Source organism: Protopterus annectens, chromosome 2.part1, assembly GCF_019279795.1.
Source record: "Protopterus annectens isolate FY-2018-M chromosome 2.part1, PAN1.0, whole genome shotgun sequence".
Lineage (NCBI taxonomy): Eukaryota > Metazoa > Chordata > Ceratodontiformes > Protopteridae > Protopterus > Protopterus annectens.
The window spans coordinates 674184871-674197668 of NC_056729.1; the positions used below are offsets into that span (position 1 = coordinate 674184871).

At 46.2% G+C, this 12798-nt stretch overlaps 1 protein-coding gene across 1 annotated transcript in view; it reads left to right on the top strand.

Moving 5' to 3' along the window:
- Positions 1 to 12798, top strand: part of VPS37A (VPS37A subunit of ESCRT-I) — a 1253527-nt gene that overhangs the window by 1165558 nt on the left and 75171 nt on the right. The gene's annotated exons all lie outside the window — the stretch shown is intronic.

A 12798-nucleotide genomic window follows, 5' to 3' on the forward strand; every position in this document is an offset into this window, starting at 1 on the left:
ATTGTTATGGCTAGGCTTGTATAGGCCCTAGGGCTGATAGCCTAGTACCAACCTATGAACTTATGAACCTATAAATGTAGATGTTCGAGTGTTCACACTGCTGCAGTCCACGTTGCCCTCCCTCCATCCCCTCTGAAATAGCTGGACTTATCTATACCTTTCTATCCTATACAAACTTTGGGGTGTATTTGCTGGTAACTGAAGGTATTGTTTTTATTTTATATGTATATTTTTGATTAGCAATATGTATTGCCTACCTACTTGGGGGCACCTGACATCTGGGGCAAGAAAAACTGCAGAAAATGGCGTCGGATGCATCTTGTATACCCCTGGCACACTGACGTCAGGGAAGAAGCGACAACAACTGACGCCGGGCCAAGACTTTGGAACTCTGGCCGACTGCGGGACCGCCTGACGGCAGGATAACCCAAGTGTCATGACTGCAGCAGTGTGAACACTCGAACATCTACATTAATGGTAGGTACAAAACTGTACTTTCTCTGCACTGCCCTTTGGCTTATCTACTGCGCCCAGGGTATTTACAAAGTGCCCAGCTCCAGTCATTGCATTTTGCAGGCAAAGAAATATTCAAATATACCCATACCTGGACGATTGTCTAATTCAGACAGAAAGCCAGGACATACTTTTGAATCATCTGGTCTTTGTACAAAGGGTGCTAACTTGTCTGGGGTACACCATAAACGAAAAGACATCACACCTGGTACCCTGTCAACAAATTATATTCCGTGGAGCAAGCTTGAATACAACTTCCCAGATGGCTTTCCTCACACCAGAGAAACAAATTCATTTGACAACCTACTTCAAACAAGTGTCCATAAAAACCCTGCTATCTGCAAGGCAAATACTACAAGCCTTGGGGTTCATGGCCTCCTGCATTCTTCTAATTCCATATGCAAGACTGCATATGAGGAAACTACAATGGTATCTATAAAGCCTATGGTGTCAACATTCTCAGGAAATAGAAGCAATGATTCCTATCATACCTTGCCTATGCCTAGAGTTCCTTTGGTGGTCAGAGGCCTGCCACCAAAACAAGGGACTACCATTCAAACTACCCCCTGCCGCCCAAACCCTAACAACAGACGCATCAGACTATGCATGGGGGGGGCTCACCTGGCAGGGAAGTGCATTCAGGGCAAATGGAATCCAAGTCAAATGCACCTGCATATCAATCAAAAAGAAATGTTAACTGTACAGAATGCTCTGACAGCCTTGAAGGACCATATTCTTCCAGGACAATTAATGGTGAAAACAGACAAACACCATTGTTATGTGGTACATAAGCAGGGGGTACACATTCTTATACCCTCTGCAGACTAGCTATGGCATTGTGGAACACAGCCCTGAGCTACTAAGTGCATCTACAAACTCAATTCCTGCCAGGAAAACTAAATACAATGGCATACTAACTAAGCAGAAACCTCATGGACCCACATGAGTGGAAACTGGAACCAAGGATTTTCAGCATGTTGACAAACAAATGGGGGAACCCAGAAATAGACCCGTTTGCCTCCCCCCAGAACTATCAATTGGACAAATTTTGCACATGGACTCCCCACAAACAGGCTTGGAAAGTGGATGCTCTGTCCTTCAGCTGGAAAAACCTATCCGTTTATGCCTTTCCTCCTCTGCCTCTGCTCTCCAAAGATCTTTAGATCAAACAAGACAAACCAAGGATGATTTTGATTGCAACAGACTGGGCACGCCAACACTGGTGTGCCCCCTCTTGTGCAGTGTGTCACTGTTGGCCCCATGGCACCTGCCTCAGACTCCTACTCTGTCTCAGCAGGAGAACCAGATTCTGCACCCTCAGCTTCAAACACCGAACCTGGCAGCCTGGCTAATTACCTAATCTCTCCTTTACCATCCCTTAGTAAACCAGTGATGGATATTATTTTAGAGGCAAGGAGGCCTAGTACTAGAAAATCTTATGCTGAAAAATGGAAAAGATTCTGTGCCTGGAACCAATCTCAAGGGATGAGCACAGCCATGCCCAATTTACCTCAGATTTTACAATACTTAACTGAGATGCTTCATAAGGGCCTGTCTTTCTTCTCCATCAAAATTCACGCCTCAGCCATTTCAGCTCATTATAACACAGAACCTCCCCTCTTCTCTCATCCACTGTTCAAGCAGATGTTCTTCGTGTTTCACTGTTGCAGTCATTACGTTTGGGTAATCTGCTGGCAGGTTGCCCTCAGTCGGCCTGAATTCCAAAGTCTTGGGTCCTGGGTCAGTTGCGGTCTCTTCTTCCATGATGTCAGGTCATCAGAGGTATAAAACATGCAGCAGATGCCATTTTCTGTAGTCTTTCTTGCCGTGCGGTGCCCGAAGCAAAAGCAATTTGCAAGTGCCGATCGGCCGACTACTGAAATATTTGAGTTTGAGTTTCAGAACCGAAGTCTTCACTAAAGCTAAGTACCCCGTTGGGGAAACTTTTTTCTTGCTCTTTACCGATGTCAGAAAAAGTTAATAATTGTATTACTTGTGAGAAGCAAATACCTCATAAGGATTTCCATTTATACTGTATTCCTTGCCTAGGCCCTGATTACAACATGCCTGGCTGTCAGTTTTGTGCTAGATTTAACCAACGCACTATTAAGCGTAGGTATATTTTTGCATCAAAGTATTTGGAAACAGATTTAACTAGCAATAGACTACCGGAGTACATAAAAAAAAAAACGTAAAGAAAAGGACAGAGAAAGGCAGTCGAGATCCAAAACTGACGAAGCTTCTCCTAAGCCAGTCGCCGGTTCACCGGTACACAGTGAGGCACTTTCGCAGCCCCTGATACCCGCTACCTTCGAGTCGCAGGCCTCTACTGACACCCATGTGGAGTCCGGCATGCCTCAAGATACTCAAGGTATTGGGCCGACGGATGTATCTCCCTCGGATGGGTCCGGAGCCGCTGAGCAGGCACCGGCTTCTGAGGGTGTATTCAGACCTCAACATTTGTATATCAAACTGATGACAGCTGCAAAACCAAAGACAAAAGCAACTTGAAAACCGACGCATGAGCCATGTGCACAGGCCACTATGCCTAAAAAACAGATAATCAAAATGGATGAAGACCTTATTACCATGATCAGTGGTACCCATCCCCCTCCAGATAAGAGGCCTAGGCAAGACACTGATTATGAATCTTCAGATCAGGTTTCTATTTCTTCTGATTCTTCTTCTGATCAGGATTTATGTATACCTCCCCATGAGGATTCTGATGCTGAGGAGTCTATACCATCTGTATCTCCTCCTGAGGATTATTCATTTGGAGAAACCTTGCATACTTTGAGGGAGCATTTTCACTGGGGGAGTCAAGACTTCTCAGAAGCAAAAAAGAGGCTGAGGGATTTCCTTCTCCCTCAGCACAAGCCTTTAGCCATTCCCCCTGTTTTAGACATTGTGGATGATGTGTTTTTGGAGTCTAGCTTGACCCCTGACTCCTTACCTCCGGCTCCCAGTAAGCCTGACTGATATTACACGGTCCCTGACTCACATAAATTTTTATTTAGAAACCCTGCTGCTGATCGTGAATCTATTTCACGGGGTCCAAAGGGAGTTATGGCCTCAACAGCAAAAAATCCTACCCCCTCTGACAGAGATTCAAGGGCACTGGACAGATGGGGAAAAAGGTTTTATACACCCGCAACCTTGGCAATCAGGGCCTTAAACTGTCAATTTCATATGCTTAAGTACCAACAACACGTTATGGGATTGCCGAAACAGAAAATGATCTTGATTTCAGAATGTGCAGAAAATAAAGAATTGCAAGAATTATTGCATGCAGCTGAACAAGTTGGAAAACATACTTTGCAATGTGGTTTTGATTCCTTAGAGGCCTCCTGCAGGGCCGCAGTTACTGGATCTGTGATTAGGAGGCATGCCTGGTTAAAGGAACAAAATTTGCTTGATCATGTTAAAGCTAAATTACTAGATGCACCTTTACAGCATGATTCTCTGTTTGGTATTAAGGCAGAAGAGGTTTTAAAGAAAGTGGAAGACAAAGCTAAGTCTATGCAAACTGTTAGACGTCTTACAAGTGCAGCCACCAAGATTCAGTAGACACTGGCCTACAAAAAATTGGTCCTTTCCTGTATCAGACAGAGCTCAAAGGGGCAGTTCCAGATACCAGGTGCAAGATTCATACAGGTCAAAGCAATGGGGCGCTTCTACCTACAAATCTGGAGGAGATAAAGTGCAAACCTACAGAAAACAATCCCAATGACTTCCCTCTGCCTACACCAAGCACTTATCTTTTGGCAGCACCCATAGGGGGAAAATTAGCACTTGTTGCTCAGAATTGGCAGTTGATAACCCAGGACAAGTGGGTACTAAACATCGTATCACAGGGATACAGATTCCATTTCCACACTCTGCTAATGGCAAATGGTTGGCCAGATCTGCCAAAAAAAAAATCAGTGGGCAGAGGCACAGAAGCAGGTTACGTCCCTCATGGATATGGGAGCCATTCAGCCAGTACCAGAACAGGGAAAAGGACAAGATTTTTACTCGACTGTTCTTGGTACCCAGAAAGGACAAGGCCTGGCGGCCAATACTGGATTTCTCGATTTTGAACACATACCTGGACATTCCAAAATTCAAAATGCTGACTTTGCAGCAGCTTCTGCCCATGCTGGGCAAGAATGTGTGGCTGGTGACTTTAGACCTAAAAGAGGCATACCTGCATGTCCCAATAAGACAATCGTGCAGAAGATACCTCAGATTCAAGGCTGGCTTAATGTATTACCAATTCTCTGCACTGCCCTTTAGCTTATCTTCTGCACCCAGGGTCTTTACAAAGTGCCTGGCACCAATAATTGCATTTTGCAGACAAAGAAGTATACAAATATATCCTTACTTGGACTCTCTCATTCAAGCAGAGAACAAGGACACTCTTCTTTGACACCTGGCATTTGTGAAAAGGCTCCTAACATGCTTAGGGTACACAATAAACAAAAATAAATCACAACTGGTACCCTGTCAGAAGATAACATTCCTGGGTGCAAGCTTGAATACAACTGCCCAGATGGCTTACCTGACACCAGACAAGCAAAGGCAACTGACTACTTACTTCAAACTGACAAATTCTGCAGGCTCTGGGCTTCATGGCATCCTGCATTCTACTGATTCCATATGCAAGACTGCATATGAGGAAACTTCAGTGGTACCTAAAAAGTTTATGGAGTCAGCATTCTCAGTCTGGAAACAATGATTCCTCTCATTCCCTGCCTGCAACAGGAGTTTCTATGGTGGGCGAAGGCATGTCACCACAACATGGGATGGCCCTTCACTCTACGCCCTGCCAGCCAAACCTTAACAAATGCATCAGATTATGCCTGGGGGGCCCACATGGCAGGAAGATGAATTCAGGGCATATGGACACAAAAACAAATGCATCTACATATCAACCAGCAAGAGATGCTAGCTGTTCAAAATGCCCTAACAGCCTTCAAAAACTTACTTCATCCAGGACAACTACTGATGAAGACTGACAACACCACCGTCATGTGATATATAAAAAGCAAGGGGGCACACACTCATACCCCCTTTGCAGATTAGCCATGCCCTTTGCAGATTAGCCATGGCACTGTGGGACACAGCTTTGACCTACCAAATACATCTTCAAGCTCAGTTCCTGACAGGAAAATAAAACACTCTAGCAGACGATTTAAGCAGAAGCCTTATGGATCCTCATGAGTGGAAACTAAATCCACAAGTCTTCAGCATGATAACAGAGAAATGGGGGAGCCCAGACATAGATCTATTTGCCTCTCCTCAAAATTATCAATTGAAAAGATTCTGCCCAAGGACTTATCACAGATAAGCATGGAAAGTAGCCGCCCTATCCTTCAGTTGGAAAAATCTATCAGTTTACACCTTTCCTCCTCTGCCTGTTCTCCCCAAAGTCCTCCTAAAAGTCAGACAAGAGAAACCAAAGATTATACTAATTGCCGCAGACTGGCCCCACCAGTACTGTTACCCAATCCTAAGGAACTTGTCTCAATACCCAGCTTGGACCTTGCCTCAAAGACCTCAACTACTGTCCCAGCAAAATAATCAGATCCTGCACAATCAACTACAGACTCTGAACCTGGCAGCATGGCTGATCATGTAGTCATACAAACAACACCTCTCAGTAAAGCTGTGATGGATGTCATTTTGGAAGCCAGAAGGCCTAGTAGTAGAGAATCTTATGCTGACAAATGGAAGAGATTCTGTGCTTGGAATCGAGCACAAGGAACTGATACAGCAGAACCAAATATTCCTCAGATATTACAATACTTAACTGAGATGCTTGACAAAGGCTTATCTTTCTCATCAATTAAAATCCATGCCTCTGCCATTTCGGCTCATTACAATACAGAGCCACCAATCTTTTCTCATCCTTTACTAAAGCAGTATCTTAGAGGAACCAAAAATTTAAGGCCTCCTAGAAGATCACCATTACCTGCATGGGACCTCAATTATGTGTTGGAAAAGCTCACCATGCCTCCATTTGAACCAGCTGCTACCACTGTTATAAACTTCTTATCATGGAAAATTGCTCTGCTACTAGCAATTACTTCAGCAAGAAGAGTTTCAGAGCTACAGGCCCTCATGGCTGTAGAGACTTTTATCATATTTTACCCAGACAGGGTGTCTCTGAGGACAAATCCTACTTTTATGCCTAAGGTGGTTTCCAGTGTGGCTCTTAACCAAACAATTCATTTGCCAACCTTTTATCCAAATCCGCAGAAAAAGGGGGAGAGAATTCTGCATTCCTTGGGCGTACACAGACAGCTAGGATTCTACTTGAGCAGGACTAAAGCTCTAAGAAAAACTGAGCAATTACTAGTGACATATTCTGCAGGATCAGAAGGCAAGGCTATTTCAAAGCAGACAGTTTCAGAGTGGATAAGCCACTGCATCAGTTTCTGCTACTTACACCATGGCAAACCTGTGCCTAAGGGCATTAGGTCTCATTCCACCAGAGCTGCAGCTACTTCAGCAGCCTTTCTCAGGGGAGTACCAACCAAAGACATTCTAGAGGCTGCTACTTCGAGTTCTGTTCACACCTTTACAAAGCATTATCGCTTGCCTCTCTACTCTAAATCCAGGGCAGGCTTTGCCACTGCAGTTTTGCAGGGCCTTATAGCCACTCCTAATGCTGTTTAGCTCCAGTCTCCCAACCATAGCTTTGGGATTCTACCCAAATGTAATGACTGCAACAGTGAAACACTAAGAACATAGTACAGTTGTGTATACTTACCATAAATTTAGATGTTAGAGTGTATTCATTGTTGCAGTCCAGGTTACCCTCCCGCCATCCCCCTTGTCATTCTGGAGTTTCTTTCCTTCTCTATCTTCTACAACCTATGTGGTATATTTGCTCGTAGATGAAGATACATATATACATATATACATATACATATATATATATATATATATATATATATATATATATATATATATATATATATATACCTTTTTGGGGGCACCTGACATCGGGGGGAAGAAAAACTAAAGAAAATGGTGTTGGCTGCATGCCTTGATACCCCTGATGATCTGACGTCATGGAAGAGGAGACAGCAACCGATGCAGGGCCCAAGACTTTGGAATTCAGGCCGGCAAAATCTGAAGGTAATGCTACTCAATGCTAGAAGTCTAAACCTCAAAATGCACTCTCTCGAGGCACTCCTAAAAATGGAGAACATCGATATCTGTGCAGTAACTGAGACCTGGTTCAAGGCTCCAGAGAGCACCCCTGCAATACCAGGCTACAACTCTTACCACACTTTTCGGCCACCAAACCAGGACCGAAACACTAAAGGTGGAAGAGTGTCAATATTCACCAAGGATATTCACACCACCAGGCTAGTTGGCCAACACAATGTGTCTGAAATTCTCCAAGTGCAACTAACACTAGGTAAGACTGCAATCCAAATTGTAGCTTGCTACAGATCCCCCACCATACCCCAAGATTCTCACTACACCTTTCTAAACATACTGGAAAATATTAAGATAGAACCAAACACCCTAATACTGGGTGATTTTAACTACCCTGCCATTAACTGGGAAAACTACTCATGTCCCAACACCTTTGCACAACGGTTCTTGGAATTCATAAATTCCAATGCCCTGGATCAACTAATTCATAGTCCCACCAGGGGCTCCAATATCCTAGACTTGGTCATTACCAACATGGGAAATCAATGCTCCATACCTATGGTCACCCCCTCGTTAGTCAGGTCTGACCATAAGCTAATCACCCTTAAGGTGATGTTAACATCCACATCCCACCCCCACCCCCCATTAAAGAAACCACCATAAAAAACTTCTCCAAAGCCAACTTCATGCTACTCAAGTCAGAAGTGACAAACTTCATAACACCCATGCAGACGGGAACTGAAAGTTCAACTGCTGAATCCTACACTAAGGCACTGTACGAGCACATCCACTCATGCATGAATTGTGCCATCCCAAATAGAACCAAAATGCTCTCATCCAAAAAAAGGAAGCCAATCTGGTGGTCCCCTGCCATAAACAAACTTTACAACAAAAGGAAGAAACTTTTGCAGAAAAGAGGAAAATCCCAGGATGCAAAAACTCCTTACTAGCCTCACTAAGAAACTGAGATGCCTCATAAAATCCTCCAAAGCTAGTTACAAAATAAAATTGCCAAAGATTCCAAAGACAACCACAAAGCATTCTATAACTATGTCAAGAATCTAAATGGCAATGCTCAGATCTGCTCTGAGCTAAAACAGAATGGCATTAAATATACTGATCCAAAGGATATTGCCAATATCCTGGCAGATCGATTCAGTGCCAACTTCACCCCCTCTCACCCCCTAAATGGCCCATCTCAATACCGGAAGATTGTCAAATTCCAGTAATAACGGTCACACAGGTACAAAACGCACTCTCTAAAGCCAAGAATACAGCATCCATGGGACCAGATGACATCCCGGGCTGTGTACTACATGAACTACAAAATGAACTGGCACCTCACCTAAGTGTCATGTTTAATCATAGCCTCACCTCAGGTTTCGTGCCCACTGAGTGGCGCAGAGCTACAGTTATCCAAATCCACAAGGGGGGATCCACCTTGGATCCCAGAAACTACCGTCCCATCAGTCTGACGAGCCTTATCTGCAAGGCCATGGAGCGTATTATCATGGAACTTATAAAAAAAGACATTGGCAACGTTCAAACACTGGACCCCACCCAGTTTGGGTTTGTGAAGGGCCGATCTTGTCTCCTGAACCTGATTGACTTCTTTGAATCAGTCTCCAGAGCCATGGACAAGGGTAAGGTGGTCCACACAGCCTATCTAGACCTTGCCAAGGCCTTTGATACCATCCCCCACTGGAATCATAGATAAACTTACTAAGTTGGGCATTAATCCCTATGTCACCCAATGGGTTGCTAAATGGCTTACTGATAGAACCCACACTATAAAAGTAGCCGACTCCAAATCCAGCTCCAGACAAGTGGAGTACCTCAGGGTTCAGTCTTGGGGCCGCTCTTGTTTGGCATCTACTTCTCTGAAGTACAGGTCAACACTAAGGGACTCTGGCTAACAAAGTTTTCAGATGACTGCAAACTGGGAGCCATTATTGAATCCCCAAATGATGTGGATACTCTACAAAAGGGCCTTACAGAAACAGATGCTTGGTTCCAGAGCCATGGGCTCAAGCTCATTGCCAAGAAATGTATTGATGTTATGTGATCCTATCTCGCCTACATTCTGTATTGATGGGCTCGGCTCCGACTCGGCACGCTATGCTATAGAGCGAAGCCTCTTATTGGCTGAGCTATTCTCTATCCCAGGATGCACCACCACTACTTCCCCAGATCTCGTTTGCCACTTACTAGCTAGGACGTGGTCTCGAACTTGGCTGAGCTAAGTACCTTTTTCTGAAAGTTTTTCTGTCAGGAAATTCTTTAATCTTTACCCAAAAGCTGTTTTAACAGCTATCGTTGTGTATGAGAGTGTTTTTGTAAAATTTTTGTGGTAATTTGTGTGACTGAACAGGGAAAGGTTTCCGTTTAAGTTAGAGGGGCCTTCCCCTAGTTCTTTAGTGAATCTTCTTGTTTTTTGGAGGTCAAGTACCTGTTTGAGTTAGAGGGTTCTTGGCCCTCCTTTTTGGTGTTTTTGTAGTTGTATTTGTTATTTGTTTAACTTTCTTGGGCTTTCGCCTTTCAGAAAAAAAAATAAATAAATAATAAAATAAGAAAACGGTTTCTTTATTGTTGTGAAAATCTTTTACTGTGTGACATACATTGTGTTTTTTTCTGATATAGTGAGTAGTCTACAGGCATTATGTCTAAGGAGCATAGACCCTCAGGATTTAAGAAGTGCACGAGATGCAATTATAAAATGTTCATCACCGATGATCACTCCTTGTGCGTGTACTGTTTAGGCGCCAAACACCTTCAGGAGTCTTGCAGCGTGTGTCACGCTTTTTCCTCTAGGGTCCTCCAAGAGAGGAAGAATAAATTTATCTTAAAAGGGCTTATCAAACCCTCCTTCGAGGAGGCCTTATCTTCCTCTTCCTCTCCAGCTAAGAAAAAGAAATCATCTGCTCCGACCAGCCCATCGGAACCGACCACTAAGAAATCTAGGCAGGCTTCTCCATCGGCTCCATGGACTTCGGAGCCGAGGGCGGAACGGTCTGCCTCGATGCCGCCAGTCTCGACTCCTCTGGTTTCGGAGCCAATGGCTGGGGCTTCGAGAGGCGGGTCACCTTCATTGGCTCCACTGATTTTGGAGCCAATGAGGGTTGCTGGCTCAGACTCATCCCCTTCGGCGCAGAAGACCTCCTCGGCACCGAGGGAAATTGCTATGGAATCTCCCTCGGCACTGATACTGGTCGAGTCTATTCGGAGCCGGTCCCCCAGTCCTTCGGAGCCAATGGAGAAGTCGGTTCGGACCCGGTCGGTCTCCTCCCGATCTTCCAAGATGTTGGATTCGGCCATCGACAGGGTGCTCCTAAGACTGTTTCAGTCTCCTGTATTACAGAAATTAGTTTCGGCTCCAGCCCATTCGGCTTCGGAGCCGATGGCCCACCCTGTAGTTCTGGTTCCTCCTCCAACAGCCTCGGCACCGTTGGAGCTGGTGCTGGTGGAGCCGATGGAGGTTTTCGGGTCGGCTCCGAACCTTACTCCAACCCCAGCTCTCGAGTCGGAGTTCGGTACACGGACCTCCTCGGTCGGCCCCGGGGGGGGGACGCTTCGGGACCGATGTTTTCGGTTCCGAGCCTTCCTCTCGGTGCGTCGGCTGCGGGGGTACAGTCTACTGTTGTGGCCATGGGGGTTGGACCTTCCCAGGACTCTGGTGGTCCGGCCTTCAGGGCCATGATGAGTGCTCTGGCCAAATCTTCTTTGGCTACCTCCATGGTCTCACCGGCACCTTCCCTACACATGGAGACTGGGTCTTTGGTAGTCCCCCTGTCGCTGGACAGCGGAGCCCCGGGGCCTGAGGTCACCCCAGTGGGGTTTCCCCCCCCTCCTGAAGGTCCCTCTGAAGCTTCGGAGGAACCCCCAAGGAAAAGACTGTGCAAGAGGAAGCACGTCGACTCCCCCGATGAGTCTCTCACGTCGGACACCGATCTTGATGTTGCGGAGGGGTCCCCTAAGTCGTCCTCAGATGATGTCTCCTTTGCAGACATCTGGGAAGCCCTCAAACAACGAGGCGGCTGGCATTCCAAACCCCCTTCCACTGATGAGTTGGTGTTCCTCAAGGCCTTCGGGGCTCAGCCCTCCGCCTCCTGGGTGTCTCCGCCCTTCGAGCTCCTAGATTTGATCTGTCGAAGGGCGTGGGAGCATTCAGACTCTGTGGAACCGGTGCCTGCTCGCCCAAATAAATTCTTATCAGCACCCCCAGAGAAGGAGTTTCTGACCAAAGGTGTGGCTGTAGATGCCCTGGTGGTGGCATCTGCTACCCAACAAGATGTAGCAGAGGCTTCGACGTCTGTCCATCCTCCTAATAAGGAGTCTAGGAGCATGGACCGGTATGGGAAGCGCACCCTCAGTTCAGCGGCCTTTACTTTAAGGTCTCTGAACTATTTGACGCACTTCACTAGATTTCAGAGGGATTTGATCAAGGAGCTTTCAGATACCCTCTTGGGTAACCTACCTGAGCAGCTGGCCCAGGCTCTCAGTTGGCTACTCTGTCATCAATATCAAACTCGTCCATGAGGCTCATTTCGTATGCAGCTGAGGGGGCGAGTAGAGCGGCGGGTACGGGTGTTGCTCTACAGAGGCAAGCCTGGCTCCGCCTGTGTCATTTTGCGGAAGCCTTTAAGTCTTCCTTTGCCGACGCCCCCTTTGATGGGTCCTCTTTGGACCCAAGGTAAAGGACACATTGACCCACTGTGAGCAAGTAGGTAAGACTTTGACTGCCGTAGGGGCACGGTTTTCCACTCCCTTTCGGCCTTACCCCAAGGCTAAAAGAGGAGGGAAAATGTGGTTCCATAAATAACAGAAGTCTTATCCCTCGCAGCAGGACGATCCCCCTTCTAGAGGCAGAGGAGGGGGAAATTTTTCTGGAAGACGCCGTCCCAGAGGCGGCAGAGGCCCCCGCAACACTGGAGACCGCAAGTCCTTTCGTGGCTCTTCAGCCTTCTACAATCCCTGAAGGATTGCCCGACTGTGCAGCTCCGGAGCCAGTCGGGGGTCGTTTTTCGAGGCACCTAAAAGCCTGGGAAGGTATCACTCAGGACCGATTGGTGCTTCGAATCATCACCGGAGGTTACGCCATCCCCTTTTCACACCCCCCTCCGCCGTCCAGGAAAA